Raw genomic sequence first — 14,750 nt, 5'->3', positions numbered from 1 at the left:
CATTTTGCCCCCAAAATCCCACGATTTCCCCCCAAATCCCCCATTTTTACCCTAAAACCGCACATTTTGCCCCCCAAATCCTGCAATTTCCCCCCAAAATCCCCCATTTTGCTTCCCAAATCCCACATTTTTGCCCTGCATTCCCACATTTTACACCAAAATCCCGCAATTTCCCCCCAAATCCCACATTTTCCCCCCAAATTTCCGCATTTCACACCAATATCCCACATTTTGCCCCCCAAATCCCACATTTTTGCCCCAAATTCCCCAATTTCGCCCCCCAAATCCCACATTTTTAACCCAAATTCCCCCATTTTGCCCCCAAATCCCACATTTTTGACCCAAATCCCCGCATTTCGCACCAAAATCCAACATTTTGCCCCCAAAATCCCACGATTTCCCCACAAATCCCCCATTTTTGCCCCAAATTCCTGCATTTTGCACCAAAATCCCACAATTTACCCCCAAAATCCCACATTTTGCCCCCAAATCCCGCATTTTTGCCCTGAATTCCCACATTTCACACCAAATTCCCACATTTTGCCACCCCAAACCCCACGATTTCCCCCAAAATCCCCCATTTTTACCCTAAAACCCCACATTTTGCCCCCAAATCCTGCAATTTCGCCCCAAATTCCAACATTTCGCCCCCCAAATCCCACATTTTTGACCCAAATCCCCGCATTTCCCCCCAAAATCCCCAATTTTGCTCCCCAAATCTCGCATTTTTGCCCCCAATTCCCACATTTCACACCAATATCCCACATTTCGCCCCCAAAATTCCACGATTTCCCCCAAAATCCCCCATTTTTACCCTAAAACCCCACATTTTGCACCCAAAATCCTGCAATTTCTCCACAAATTCCCACATTTCACACCAATATCTCACATTTTGCCCCAAAATCCAGCGATTTCCCCCCAAATTCCCCCATCTCGCCCCCAAAATCCCACATTTTTGCCCCAAATTCCCACATTTTACACCAAATTCCCACATTTTGCCCCCCAAATCCCACATTTTTGACCCAAATTCCCCCATTTTGCCCCCAAATCCCACATTTTTGACCCAAATCCCCGCATTTCGCACCAAAATCCAACATTTTGCCCCCAAAATCCCACGATTTCCCCACAAATCCCCCATTTTGCTTCCCAAATCCCACAGTTTTGCCCTGCATTCCCACATTTTACACCAAAATCCTGCAATTTCCCCCCAAATCCCACATTTTCCCCCCAAATTTCCGCATTTCACACCAATATCCCACATTTTGCCCCCCAAATCCCCCATTTTTGCCCCAAATTCTGCAATTTCGCCCCCCAAATCCCGCATTTTTGCCCCAAATTCCTGCATTTTACACCAAAATCCCACATTTTTGCCACAAATTCCCACATTTTACACCAAAATCCCCCATTTCGCCCCCAAAATCCCACATTTTTGACCCAAATCCCGCATTTTGGACCCAAATCCCCGCATTTCGCACCAAAACCCCCCATTTTGCCAACAAAATACCGCGATTTCCCCCCAAATTCCCCCATTTTACCCCCCGAATTCCCACATTTTACACCAAAATCCCGCGATTCCCCCTAAATTCCCACATTTTGCCCCCCAAATCCCACATTTTTGCCCCAAATCCTGCATTTTTGCCCCAAATTCCCACATTTCGCACCCAAAATCCCACATTTTTGACCCAAATCCTGCATTTTTTCCCCAAATTCCCCCATTTTGCCCCCAAATCCCGCATTTTTGACCCAAATCCCTGCATTTCGCACCAAGATCCAAAATTTTGCCCCCAAAATCCCGCGATTTCCCCCCAAATTCCCCCATTTTGCCCCGCAAATCCCACATTTTTGACCTGAATTCCCACATTTTACACCAAAATCTCACATTTTGCCCCCCAAATCCCACATTTTCCCCCAAATTTCCGCATTTCACACCAATATCCCACATTTTGCCCCCAAAATCCCCCATTTTTGCCCCAAATTCTGCAATTTCACAACAAAATCCCGCATTTTTGCCCTGAATTCCCACATTTAACACCAAATTCCCACATTTTGCCCCCAAAATCCTGTATTTTTGCCCCAAATTCCCACATTTCACACCAAATACCCACATTTTGCCACCCAAAACCCCACGATTTCCCCCAAAATCCCCCATTTTTGACCTAAAACCCCACATTTGCACCCAAAATCCTGCAATTTCCCCCTCAAAATCCCGCAATTTTTCCCCAAAATCCCACATCTTTGCACCAAATTCCCGCATTTCGCAACAAAATCCCACATTTTGCCCCAAATTCCGGCATTTCACACCAAATTCCCACATTTTTGCCCCCAAATCCCGTGATTTCCCCCCAAATTCCCCCGTTTTGCCCCCCAAATCCCGCATTTTTGACACAAATCCCCACATTTTACACCAAAATCCCACATTTCGCCCCCAAAAATCCTGCAATTTCCCCCCAAATCCCCCAATTTTGACCTAAAACCCTACATTTTGCCCCCAATATCCTGCAATTTCCCCCTCAAAACCCCGCATTTTTCACCCAAATTCCCACATTCCACACCAATATCTCACATTTTGCCCCAAAATCCCGTGATTTCACCCCAAATTCCCCCATCTCGCCCCCCAAATCCCGCATTTTTGCCCCAAATTCCCACATTTTACACCAAATTCCCACATTTTGCCCCCAAAATCCCACATTTTTGACCCAAATTCCTCCATTTTACCCCCAAATCCCGCATTTTAACCCAAATTCCTGCATTTCGCACCAAAATCCCACATTTTGCCCCCCAAATTCCACGATTTCCCGCCAAATTCCCACATTTTGCCCGTCAAATCCCACATTTTGCCCCTCAAAATCCCGCAATTTTTCCCCCAAATCCCACATCTTTGCACCAAATTCCCGCATTTTGCACCAAAATCCCACATTTTTGCCCCCAAATCCCGAGATTTCCCCCCAAATTCCCCCGTTTTGCCCCCCAAATCCCGCATTTTTGACACAAATCCCCTCATTTTACACCCAAATCCCACATTTCGCCCCCAAAATCCTGCAATTTCCCCCAAAACCCCCCATTTTTGACCTAAAACCCTACATTTTGCCCCCAAAATCCTGCAATTTCCCCCAAAAATCCCCCATTTTGCTTCCCAAATCCCACAGTTTTGCCCTGCATTCCCACATTTTACACCAAAATCCTGCAATTTCCCCCCAAATCCCACATTTTCCCCCCAAATTTCCGCATTTCACACCAATATCCCACATTTTGCCCCCAAAATCCCCCATTTTTGCCCCAAATTCTGCAATTTCACAACAAAATCCCGCCTTTTTGCCCCAAATTCCCCCATTTCGCCCCCCAAATCCCGCATTTTTGACCCAAATCCCCGCATTTCCCCCCAAAATCCCCAATTTTGCTCCCCAAATCTCGCATTTTTGCCCCCAATTCCCACATTTCACACCAATATCCCACATTTCGCCCCCAAAATTCCACGATTTCCCCCAAAATCCCCCATTTTTACCCTAAAACCCCACATTTTGCACCCAAAATCCTGCAATTTCTCCACAAATTCCCACATTTCACACCAATATCTCACATTTTGCCCCAAAATCCAGCGATTTCCCCCCAAATTCCCCCATCTCGCCCCCAAAATCCCACATTTTTGCCCTGCATTCCCACATTTTACACCAAATTCCCACATTTTGCCCCCCAAATCCCACATTTTTGACCCAAATTCCCCCATTTTGCCCCCAAATCCCACATTTTTGACCCAAATCCCCGCATTTCGCACCAAAATCCAACATTTTGCCCCCAAAATCCCACGATTTCCCCACAAATCCCCCATTTTTGCCCCAAATTCCTGCATTTTGCACCAAAATCCCACAATTTACCCCCAAAATCCCACATTTTGCCCCCAAATCCCGCATTTTTGCCCTGAATTCCCACATTTCACACCAAATTCCCACATTTTGCCACCCAAAATTCCACGATTTCCCCCAAAATCTCCCATTTTTACCCTAAAACCCCACATTTTGCCCCCAAATCCTGCAATTTCGCCCCATATTCCCACATTTCGCCCCCCAAATCCCACATTTTTGACCCAAATTCCCACATTTCGCCACCCAAATCCCACATTTTTCTTCCAAAGTCCCGCGATTTCCCCCCAAATTCCCCCATTTTGCCCCCCAAATCCCACATTTTTGCCCTGAATTCCCAACTTTAACACCAAATTCCCCTATTTCGCCCCCCAAATCCCACATTTTTGCCCCAAATTCCCCAATTTCGCCCCCCAAAGCCCACAATTTTGACCCAAATTCCCACATTTCGCCCCCCAAATCCCGCATTTTTGACCCAAATTCCCACATTTTGCCCCCCAAATCCCACATTTTTGACCCAAATTCCCACATTTCGCCCCCCAAATCCCGCATTTTTCTTCCAAAGTCCCGCGATTTCCCCCCAAATTCCCCCATTTTGCCCCCCAAATCCCACATTTTTGCCCTGAATTCCCAACTTTAACACCAAATTCCCCCATTTCGCCCCCCAAATCCCACATTTTTGACCCAAATTCCCACATTTCGCCCCCCAAATCCCGCATTTTTGACCCAAATTCCCACATTTTGCCCCCCAAATCCCACATTTTTGACCCAAATTCCCACATTTCGCCCCCCAAATCCCGCATTTTTCTTCCAAAGTCCCGCGATTTCCCCCCAAATTCACCCATTTCGCCCCCCAAAGCCCACAATTTTGACCCAAATTCGCACATTTCACACCAAATTCCCACATTTTGCCCCCAAAATCCCACGATTTCCCCCCAAATCCCCCATTTTTACCCTAAAACCGCACATTTTGCCCCCCAAATCCTGCAATTTCCCCCCAAAATCCCCCATTTTGCTTCCCAAATCCCACATTTTTGCCCTGCATTCCCACATTTTACACCAAAATCCCGCAATTTCCCCCCAAATCCCACATTTTCCCCCCAAATTTCCGCATTTCACACCAATATCCCACATTTTGCCCCCCAAATCCCACATTTTTGCCCCAAATTCCCCAATTTCGCCCCCCAAATCCCACATTTTTAACCCAAATTCCCCCATTTTGCCCCCAAATCCCACATTTTTGACCCAAATCCCCGCATTTCGCACCAAAATCCAACATTTTGCCCCCAAAATCCCACGATTTCCCCACAAATCCCCCATTTTTGCCCCAAATTCCTGCATTTTGCACCAAAATCCCACAATTTACCCCCAAAATCCCACATTTTGCCCCCAAATCCCGCATTTTTGCCCTGAATTCCCACATTTCACACCAAATTCCCACATTTTGCCACCCCAAACCCCACGATTTCCCCCAAAATCCCCCATTTTTACCCTAAAACCCCACATTTTGCCCCCAAATCCTGCAATTTCGCCCCAAATTCCAACATTTCGCCCCCCAAATCCCACATTTTTGCCCCAAATTCCCACATTTCGCCACCCAAATCCCGCATTTTTCTTCCAAAGTCCCGCGATTTCCCCCCAAATTCCCCCATTTTGCCCCCCAAATCCCACATTTTTGCCCTGAATTCCCAACTTTAACACCAAATTCCCCCATTTCGCCCCCCAAATCCCACATTTTTGCCCCAAATTCCCCAATTTCGCCCCCCAAAGCCCACAATTTTGACCCAAATTCCCACATTTCGCCCCCCAAATCCCACATTTTTGCCCCAAATTCCCACATTTCGCCCATCAAAATCCCGCAATTTTTGACCCAAATTCCCACATTTCGCCCCCCAAATCCCGCATTTTTCTTCCAAAGTCCCGCGATTTCCCCCCAAATTCCCCCATTTCGCCCCCCAAAGCCCACAATTTTGACCCAAATTCGCACATTTCACACCAAATTCCCACATTTTGCCCCCAAAATCCCGCGATTTCGCCCAAAATCCCCCATTTTTACCCTAAAACCCCACATTTTGCACCCAAAATCCTGCAATTTCCCCCCAAAATCCCCCATTTTGCTTCCCAAATCCCACAGTTTTGCCCTGCATTCCCACATTTTACACCAAAATCCCGCAATTTCCCCCCAAATCCCACATTTTCCCCCCAAATTTCCGCATTTCACACCAATATCCCACATTTTGCCCCCCAAATCCCACATTTTTGCCCCAAATTCCCCAATTTCGCCCCCCAAATCCCACATTTTTAACCCAAATTCCCCCATTTTGCCCCCAAATCCCACATTTTTGACCCAAATCCCCGCATTTCGCACCAAAATCCAACATTTTGCCCCCAAAATCCCACGATTTCCCCACAAATCCCCCATTTTTGCCCCAAATTCCTGCATTTTGCACCAAAATCCCACAATTTACCCCCAAAATCCCACATTTTGCCCCCAAATCCCGCATTTTTGCCCTGAATTCCCACATTTCACACCAAATTCCCACATTTTGCCACCCAAAATTCCACGATTTCCCCCAAAATCTCCCATTTTTACCCTAAAACCCCACATTTTGCCCCCAAATCCTGCAATTTCGCCCCATATTCCCACATTTCGCCCCCCAAATCCCACATTTTTGACCCAAATTCCCACATTTCGCCACCCAAATCCCACATTTTTCTTCCAAAGTCCCGCGATTTCCCCCCAAATTCCCCCATTTTGCCCCCCAAATCCCACATTTTTGCCCTGAATTCCCAACTTTAACACCAAATTCCCCTATTTCGCCCCCCAAATCCCACATTTTTGCCCCAAATTCCCCAATTTCGCCCCCCAAAGCCCACAATTTTGACCCAAATTCCCACATTTCGCCCCCCAAATCCCGCATTTTTGACCCAAATTCCCACATTTTGCCCCCCAAATCCCACATTTTTGACCCAAATTCCCACATTTCGCCCCCCAAATCCCGCATTTTTCTTCCAAAGTCCCGCGATTTCCCCCCAAATTCCCCCATTTTGCCCCCCAAATCCCACATTTTTGCCCTGAATTCCCAACTTTAACACCAAATTCCCCCATTTCGCCCCCCAAATCCCACATTTTTGACCCAAATTCCCACATTTCGCCCCCCAAATCCCGCATTTTTGACCCAAATTCCCACATTTTGCCCCCCAAATCCCACATTTTTGACCCAAATTCCCACATTTCGCCCCCCAAATCCCGCATTTTTCTTCCAAAGTCCCGCGATTTCCCCCCAAATTCACCCATTTCGCCCCCCAAAGCCCACAATTTTGACCCAAATTCGCACATTTCACACCAAATTCCCACATTTTGCCCCCAAAATCCCACGATTTCCCCCCAAATCCCCCATTTTTACCCTAAAACCGCACATTTTGCCCCCCAAATCCTGCAATTTCCCCCCAAAATCCCCCATTTTGCTTCCCAAATCCCACATTTTTGCCCTGCATTCCCACATTTTACACCAAAATCCCGCAATTTCCCCCCAAATCCCACATTTTCCCCCCAAATTTCCGCATTTCACACCAATATCCCACATTTTGCCCCCCAAATCCCACATTTTTGCCCCAAATTCCCCAATTTCGCCCCCCAAATCCCACATTTTTAACCCAAATTCCCCCATTTTGCCCCCAAATCCCACATTTTTGACCCAAATCCCCGCATTTCGCACCAAAATCCAACATTTTGCCCCCAAAATCCCACGATTTCCCCACAAATCCCCCATTTTTGCCCCAAATTCCTGCATTTTGCACCAAAATCCCACAATTTACCCCCAAAATCCCACATTTTGCCCCCAAATCCCGCATTTTTGCCCTGAATTCCCACATTTCACACCAAATTCCCACATTTTGCCACCCCAAACCCCACGATTTCCCCCAAAATCCCCCATTTTTACCCTAAAACCCCACATTTTGCCCCCAAATCCTGCAATTTCGCCCCAAATTCCAACATTTCGCCCCCCAAATCCCACATTTTTGCCCCAAATTCCCACATTTCGCCACCCAAATCCCGCATTTTTCTTCCAAAGTCCCGCGATTTCCCCCCAAATTCCCCCATTTTGCCCCCCAAATCCCACATTTTTGCCCTGAATTCCCAACTTTAACACCAAATTCCCCCATTTCGCCCCCCAAATCCCACATTTTTGCCCCAAATTCCCCAATTTCGCCCCCCAAAGCCCACAATTTTGACCCAAATTCCCACATTTCGCCCCCCAAATCCCACATTTTTGCCCCAAATTCCCACATTTCGCCCATCAAAATCCCGCAATTTTTGACCCAAATTCCCACATTTCGCCCCCCAAATCCCGCATTTTTCTTCCAAAGTCCCGCGATTTCCCCCCAAATTCCCCCATTTCGCCCCCCAAAGCCCACAATTTTGACCCAAATTCGCACATTTCACACCAAATTCCCACATTTTGCCCCCAAAATCCCGCGATTTCGCCCAAAATCCCCCATTTTTACCCTAAAACCCCACATTTTGCACCCAAAATCCTGCAATTTCCCCCCAAAATCCCCCATTTTGCTTCCCAAATCCCACAGTTTTGCCCTGCATTCCCACATTTTACACCAAAATCCTGCAATTTCCCCCCAGATCCCACATTTTCCCCCCAAATTTCCGCATTTCACACCAATATCCCACATTTTGCCGCCCAAATCCCACATTTTTGCCCCAAATTCCCCAATTTCGCCCCCCAAAGCCCACAATTTTGCCCCAAATTTCCACACTTTACACCAAATTCCCACATTTTGCCCCCCAAATCCCACATTTTTGACCCAAATTCCCCCATTTTGCCCCCAAATCCCACATTTTTGACCCAAATCCCCGCATTTCGCACCAAAATCCAACATTTTGCCCCCAAAATCCCACGATTTCCCCACAAATCCCCCATTTTGCCCCGCAAATCCCACATTTTTGACCTGAATTCCCACATTTTACACCAAAATCTCACATTTTGCCCCCAAAATCCCACATTTTTGCCCCCAAATCCCCCATTTTGCCCCCAAAATCCTCCATTTTTGCCCCAAAATCCTGTGATTTCCCCCCAAATTCCCCCGTTTCACCCCCCAAATCCCGCATTTTTGCCCCAAATTCCCGTGATTTCCCCCCAAATTCCCCCGTTTTGCCCCCCAAATCCCGCATTTTTGACACAAATCCCCTCATTTTACACCCAAATCCCACATTTCGCCCCCAAAATCCCGCGATTTCCCCCAAAACCCCCCATTTTTGACCTAAAACCCTACATTTTGCCCCCAAAATCCTGCAATTTCCCCCCAAAATCCCCCATTTTGCTTCCCAAATCCCACAGTTTTGCCCTGCATTCCCACATTTTACACCAAAATCCTGCAATTTCCCCCCAAATCCCACATTTTTCCCCCAAATTTCCGCATTTCACACCAATATCCCACATTTTGCCCCCAAAATCCCCCATTTTTCCCCCAAATTCTGCAATTTCGCCCCCCAAATCCCGCATTTTTGCCCCAAATTCCTGCATTTTACACCAAAATCCCACATTTTTGCCACAAATTCCCACATTTTACACCAAAATCCCCCATTTCACCCCCAAAATCCCACATTTTTGACCCAAATCCCGCATTTTGGACCCAAATCCCCGCATTTCGCACCAAAACCCCCCATTTTGCCCCCAAAATACCACGATTTCCCCCCAAATTCCCCCATTTTGCCCCCCGAATTCCCACATTTTACACCAAAATCCCGCGATTCCCCCCAAATTCCCCCATTTTGCCCCCCAAATCCCACAATTTTGACCCAAATCCTGCATTTTTGCCACAAATTCCCACATTTTACACCAAAATCCCCCATTTCACCCCCAAAATCCCACATTTTTGACCCAAATCCCGCATTTTGGACCCAAATCCCCGCATTTCGCACCAAAACCCCCCATTTTGCCCCCAAAATACCGCGATTTCCCCCCAAATTCCCCCATTTTACCCCTCGAATTCCCACATTTTACACCAAAATCCCGCGATTCCCCCCAAATTCCCACATTTTGCCCCCCAAATCCCACATTTTTGCCCCAAATACTGCATTTTTGCCCCAAATTCCCGCATTTTGCCCCCAAAATCCCAGATTTTTGACCCAAATCCCACATTTTTTCCCCAAATTCCCCCATTTTGCCCTCAAATCCCGCATTTTTGACCCAAATCCCTACATTTCGCACCAAGATCCAAAATTTTGCCCCCAAAATCCCGCGATTTCCCCCCAAATTCCCCCATTTTGCCCCGCAAATCCCACATTTTTGACCTGAATTCCCACATTTTACACCAAAATCTCACATTTTGCCCCCAAAATCCCACATTTTTGCCCCCAAATCCCCCATTTTGCCCCCAAAATCCTCCATTTTTGCCCCAAAATCCTGTGATTTCCCCCCAAATTCCCCCGTTTCACCCCCCAAATCCCGCATTTTTGCCCCAAATTCCCACATTTCGCCACCAAAATCCCACATTTTGCCCCCCAAATCCCACATTTTTGCCCCAAATTCCCACATTTTGCCCCCAAAATCCCACGATTTCCCCCAAATTCCCCCATTTTTGCCCCAAATTACCCCATTTCGCAACAAATTCCCACATTTTGGCACCAAATTCCCCCATTTTGCCCCCCATATCCAAAATTTTTGACACAAATTCCCACATTTCGCCCCCCAAATCCCCCATTTTACACCAAAATCCCACGATTTCCCCCCAAATTCCCCTATTTTCCCCCCAAATCCCACATTTTTGCCCCAAATTCCCACATTTCACACCAAATTCCCCCATTTTGCCCCCCAAATCCCACATTTTTCCCCCAAATTCCCACATTTAACACCAATATCCCACATTTTGCCCCAAAAATCCCGCGACTTCCCCCAAAATCCCCCGTTTTTGCCCCAAATTCCTGCATTTTGCACCAAAATCCCACATTTTGACCCCAAAATCCCCCATTTTTGCCCCAAATTCCGGCATTTTGCACCAAAATCCCACATTTTGCCCCACAAATCCCACGATTTTCCCCCAAATTCCCACATTTTGCCCCCCAAATCCTGCAGTTTTGACACAAATCCCCACATTTTACACCAAAATCCCACATTTCGCCCCCAAAATCTCACGATTTCCCCCAAAACCCCCCATTTTTGACCTAAAACCCCACATTTTGAACCCAAAATCCTGCAATTTCCCCCTCAAAATCCCGCAATTTTTCCCCAAAATCCCACATCTTTGCACCAAATTCCCGCAATTTGCACCAAAATCCCACATTTTGCCCCAAATTCCCGCATTTCGCACCAAAATCCCACATTTTTGCCCCAAATCCCGAGATTTCCCCCCAAATTCCCCCGTTTTGCCTTCCAAATCCCGCATTTTTGACACAAATCCCCACATTTTACACCCAAATCCCACATTTCGCCCCCAAAATCCCACGATTTCCCCCAAAACCCCCCATTTTTGACCTAAAACCCCACATTTTGCCCCCAAAATCCTGCAATTTCCCCCAAAAATCCCCCATTTTGCTTCCCAAATCCCACAGTTTTGACCTGCATTCCCACATTTTACACCAAAATCCTGCAATTTCCCCCCAAATCCCACATTTTTCCCCCAAATTTCCGCATTTCACACCAATATCCCACATTTTGCCCCCCAAATCCCCCATTTTTGCCCCAAATTCTGCAATTTCGCCCCCCAAATCCCGCATTTTTGCCCCAAATTCCTGCATTTTACACCAAAATCCCACATTTTTGCCACAAATTCCCACATTTTACACCAAAATCCCCCATTTCGCCCCCAAAATCCCACATTTTTGACCCAAATCCCGCATTTTGGACCCAAATCCCCGCATTTCGCACCAAAACCCCCCATTTTGCCAACAAAATACCGCGATTTCCCCCCAAATTCCCCCATTTTACCCCCCGAATTCCCACATTTTACACCAAAATCCCGCGATTCCCCCTAAATTCCCACATTTTGCCCCCCAAATCCCACATTTTTGCCCCAAATCCTGCATTTTTGCCCCAAATTCCCACATTTCGCACCCAAAATCCCACATTTTTGACCCAAATCCTGCATTTTTTCCCCAAATTCCCCCATTTTGCCCCCAAATCCCGCATTTTTGACCCAAATCCCTGCATTTCGCACCAAGATCCAAAATTTTGCCCCCAAAATCCCGCGATTTCCCCCCAAATTCCCCCATTTTGCCCCGCAAATCCCACATTTTTGACCTGAATTCCCACATTTTACACCAAAATCTCACATTTTGCCCCCCAAATCCCACATTTTCCCCCAAATTTCCGCATTTCACACCAATATCCCACATTTTGCCTCCAAAATCCCCCATTTTTGCCCCAAATTCTGCAATTTCACAACAAAATCCCGCATTTTTGCCCTGAATTCCCACATTTAACACCAAATTCCCACATTTTGCCCCCAAAATCCTGTATTTTTGCCCCAAATTCCCACATTTCACACCAAATACCCACATTTTGCCACCCAAAACCCCACGATTTCCCCCAAAATCCCCCATTTTTGACCTAAAACCCCACATTTGCACCCAAAATCCTGCAATTTCCCCCTCAAAATCCCGCAATTTTTCCCCAAAATCCCACATCTTTGCACCAAATTCCCGCATTTCGCAACAAAATCCCACATTTTGCCCCAAATTCCGGCATTTCACACCAAATTCCCACATTTTTGCCCCCAAATCCCGTGATTTCCCCCCAAATTCCCCCGTTTTGCCCCCCAAATCCCGCATTTTTGACACAAATCCCCACATTTTACACCAAAATCCCACATTTCGCCCCCAAAAATCCTGCAATTTCCCCCCAAATCCCCCAATTTTGACCTAAAACCCTACATTTTGCCCCCAATATCCTGCAATTTCCCCCTCAAAACCCCGCATTTTTCACCCAAATTCCCACATTCCACACCAATATCTCACATTTTGCCCCAAAATCCCGTGATTTCACCCCAAATTCCCCCATCTCGCCCCCCAAATCCCGCATTTTTGCCCCAAATTCCCACATTTTACACCAAATTCCCACATTTTGCCCCCAAAATCCCACATTTTTGACCCAAATTCCTCCATTTTACCCCCAAATCCCGCATTTTAACCCAAATTCCTGCATTTCGCACCAAAATCCCACATTTTGCCCCCCAAATTCCACGATTTCCCGCCAAATTCCCACATTTTGCCCGTCAAATCCCACATTTTGCCCCTCAAAATCCCGCAATTTTTCCCCCAAATCCCACATCTTTGCACCAAATTCCCGCATTTTGCACCAAAATCCCACATTTTTGCCCCCAAATCCCGAGATTTCCCCCCAAATTCCCCCGTTTTGCCCCCCAAATCCCGCATTTTTGACACAAATCCCCTCATTTTACACCCAAATCCCACATTTCGCCCCCAAAATCCTGCAATTTCCCCCAAAACCCCCCATTTTTGACCTAAAACCCTACATTTTGCCCCCAAAATCCTGCAATTTCCCCCAAAAATCCCCCATTTTGCTTCCCAAATCCCACAGTTTTGCCCTGCATTCCCACATTTTACACCAAAATCCTGCAATTTCCCCCCAAATCCCACATTTTCCCCCCAAATTTCCGCATTTCACACCAATATCCCACATTTTGCCCCCAAAATCCCCCATTTTTGCCCCAAATTCTGCAATTTCACAACAAAATCCCGCCTTTTTGCCCCAAATTCCCCCATTTCGCCCCCCAAATCCCGCATTTTTGACCCAAATCCCCGCATTTCCCCCCAAAATCCCCAATTTTGCTCCCCAAATCTCGCATTTTTGCCCCCAATTCCCACATTTCACACCAATATCCCACATTTCGCCCCCAAAATTCCACGATTTCCCCCAAAATCCCCCATTTTTACCCTAAAACCCCACATTTTGCACCCAAAATCCTGCAATTTCTCCACAAATTCCCACATTTCACACCAATATCTCACATTTTGCCCCAAAATCCAGCGATTTCCCCCCAAATTCCCCCATCTCGCCCCCAAAATCCCACATTTTTGCCCCAAATTCCCACATTTTACACCAAATTCCCACATTTTGCCCCCCAAATCCCACATTTTTGACCCAAATTCCCCCATTTTGCCCCCAAATCCCACATTTTTGACCCAAATCCCCGCATTTCGCACCAAAATCCAACATTTTGCCCCCAAAATCCCACGATTTCCCCACAAATCCCCCATTTTTGCCCCAAATTCCTGCATTTTGCACCAAAATCCCACAATTTACCCCCAAAATCCCACATTTTGCCCCCAAATCCCGCATTTTTGCCCTGAATTCCCACATTTCACACCAAATTCCCACATTTTGCCACCCAAAATTCCACGATTTCCCCCAAAATCCCCCATTTTTACCCTAAAACCCCACATTTTGCCCCCAAGTCCTGCAATTTCGCCCCATATTCCCACATTTCGCCCCCCAAATCCCACATTTTTGACCCAAATTCCCACATTTCGCCACCCAAATCCCACATTTTTCTTCCAAAGTCCCGCGATTTCCCCCCAAATTCCCCCATTTTGCCCCCCAAATCCCACATTTTTGCCCTGAATTCCCAACTTTAACACCAAATTCCCCTATTTCGCCCCCCAAATCCCACATTTTTGCCCCAAATTCCCCAATTTCGCCCCCCAAAGCCCACAATTTTGACCCAAATTCCCACATTTCGCCCCCCAAATCCCGCATTTTTGACCCAAATTCCCACATTTTGCCCCCCAAATCCCACATTTTTGACCCAAATTCCCACATTTCGCCCCCCAAATCCCGCATTTTTCTTCCAAAGTCCCGCGATTTCCCCCCAAATTCCCCCATTTTGCCCCCCAAATCCCACATTTTTGCCCTGAAT

Source organism: Chlamydotis macqueenii, unplaced genomic scaffold, assembly GCF_036417535.1.
Source record: "Chlamydotis macqueenii isolate bChlMac1 unplaced genomic scaffold, bChlMac1.mat HAP1_SCAFFOLD_169, whole genome shotgun sequence".
NCBI lineage: Eukaryota > Metazoa > Chordata > Aves > Otidiformes > Otididae > Chlamydotis > Chlamydotis macqueenii.
Note: the sequence above shows the minus strand (reverse complement) of the source record.